Below are 2,752 nucleotides of genomic sequence, written 5' to 3'. Positions count from 1 at the left end.
ACAGTAAGTGCCCCCTACATTGATTTAAATGTCCAAGTCACAAACCATTCACATTTTATGAGAAAAAATGTTTAGGAAAGATTTCCTTTTCCATGAATACATTTTATTTCAAACACATTCATAGTTTTTTTTTTTTTTAATACTGGTTTTATATTGTCTTCTATTACATGCTTCCCCTTTAAATGAATTGTGGCATAATAATGTGGACATATCTCACCATTTCAAAAGCTAATAAGAAAAAATATATTTTATATTACCTTTTGAATACAAATATATAAGTATATTTATACTCAAGTAAATACAAATACATACAAATACTATTTATCAACCAAAAATAAAATGAAGCTTTAAAAATATAATGCGTAAAAAAGAAAGAGTAGTTGAATCTATGAGACTCAGAAGAAAATACCTCTAAAAATTGAAATATTTGAAAGCAGAATGCAATTGCAGGAGACCTTCCTGGTCAAATCCACATAGAAGTATTTTGCTTATGTAAAAAAAAAAAAAAAATATGCTGAGAAAAAGGACTGAAATAGGAAAATTTCCTGGTAAACTAAGACACAATAAAAGCCAATGGAAACAGAACTGCAAAAACTATAGTCTCTAGGGGGAAAAAACAAAACTGATTCTTTGGAAGAAATTCAATAAATGATATGGAGAGAAGAGTTGAATAATATTTCTAGATTACAGAAGAAAATTGTGAAGGAATAAACAGGAAAATGTAAATGATATGTAACAATAAAAAACAGGATTGAGTAGATAGAAAGTTTGTTACTTGAAGAGAGAACTTAGGAAAACAACAACCAATAAACACTTTCACTTTATACTTGAAACAATCTTTCTCACATGCAACATAAACTTGAGGTTACTTTGTATCAGGAAACAATAATCCAGGGACCAGCAGATGGCTTAATGGCTATGTCACTGGACTCCCATGTAATTGACTGTGATTCGAGTCCCGGACATAGTGGCTTAAACTCATGCCGGGTGCATGTGTGTGTGTCCAAGATCCCAAGAGGAGAATGGAGGAGAAGGGGTTGTGGCATGGCCATATCCCCTGGGGGGGTAATTTCTTGCATTCTGTCTCTCTGTCTCTGTCTTTCTGTTGAGCGCATGCGACCTATAGCAAAAACCTCTCCAAAAAAAAAAAAAAAGAAAGAAAGAAAAAGAAAGGAAACAATAATCCAATCCAAGCAATTAAGGGACCAGCAGTTGGTGTAAAGCTATGTCACTGGACTCTCATGTAGTCGACCTCGGTTCGAGTCCAGGACACAGTAGCTTAAACTCATGCCAGGCGCATGTGTATGTATGCCCAAGATTCCAAGAAGAGAATGGGGGAGAAGAGATTGTGCTGTGGCTGTCCCCTTGGTGGGATGATTTCTCGCTTTCTGTCTCTATGTCTCTCTCTGTCTGTCTGGCAAGTGCACATGCCCTATAGCCAAAACCTCTCCAAAAAAGAAAAAAAAAGCAATTAAAATAGACAAATTTAGAAAGAAGACTAGATTACGAAGATAAGGAAAAATTCAGGTAAATTCCATCTTTAAAGAAAAAATCAATTTAATTTGAGACAAAAGTTACAAAAATTGATTTTTGAAAAATTTTACTTTTGAGGGACTATATTGTGATTTTCAATTTTTTAATGTTTAAAAAAGCTTTAATTTTTTAATTATGAGTACTAAAATATGTTTTTATTTATGAAAACACATATAGACTCTTTCTCCCTCAGAGCACTATTGACAATTTTAATACTTTAAAATTTTTTTTCATTTCATTTTCTTTTATACAATCACATTATTATTTGTCTTATAAAATGGATACTTTAACAAATGAACATTTCTCCCTAGTACAGTTGATAAAACTACAAAATATCTTCAACAGATGATAACACATTTCTTTGTGCTATTAATGCTTTGCTTCCCTATTTTTCTTCTAAATGTCCATCCTCAGATCCTCCTCTTTCACACACTATATCTGGTATTTACATCTATAACTGTGTTTCTATATCCTTTAGTCAATTAGTTTCAGTCATAGAGTCCAGACACTCGGTATATATTAAGTGGGGACATACAATGCCTCTCCTTCATAGCCTGTCTTGCTTCACTCAGCAGTAAATCTTCCATATTCATCCACTTCCTGGCAAAAGCCAGGTTTTTGTTTTTTGTCTTTTTTTTAATGGCTGAATAGTATTCCATTGAGTATATGTGCCACCGTTTTTCTATCCATTCATCTGTTCATGGGCATTTGGGTTGTTTCCATGACTTAGCAATTGTGATAGTGCTGCAATAAACATTGATGTGCAAGCACTTTTCCAATTAAGAATTCTTCTGTCCTTTGGGTAGATATCAAGGAGTAGAATTGCTGGCTCATATGGTATTTCTATTTGTAGATTTTTGAGGAATCTCCAAATCGTTCTCTGCAGTGGCTAGACCAATTTACATTCCCACCAGCAGTGTAACAGAGTTCCTCTTTCACCACACCCCACCAGCACTTAACATTTTTTGTTTTTTTTAATCTTAGTCATTCTGACTGGGGTTAGGTGGTATCTCATTGTTTTGATCTACATTTCTCTTGTAATGAGGGATGTTGACCATTTTTTCATATGCCTTTTAGCTATTTGTATGTCATCCTTAGAGAGTGGTTTTTTTTTTTTTTTCCTTCTTTAATTGCCAGAGGGGGAAAAAAAAAGGCAACACTCTCCGCCTCCCCCAGTTATAGGTGGTGAGGCAGCAATTCCTCCTCCTCTATTTTTCCA

The sequence above is a fragment of the Tupaia chinensis genome, unplaced genomic scaffold, assembly GCF_000334495.1.
Source record: "Tupaia chinensis unplaced genomic scaffold, TupChi_1.0 Scaffold000033_1, whole genome shotgun sequence".
Taxonomy (NCBI): domain Eukaryota; kingdom Metazoa; phylum Chordata; class Mammalia; order Scandentia; family Tupaiidae; genus Tupaia; species Tupaia belangeri.
Note: the sequence above shows the minus strand (reverse complement) of the source record.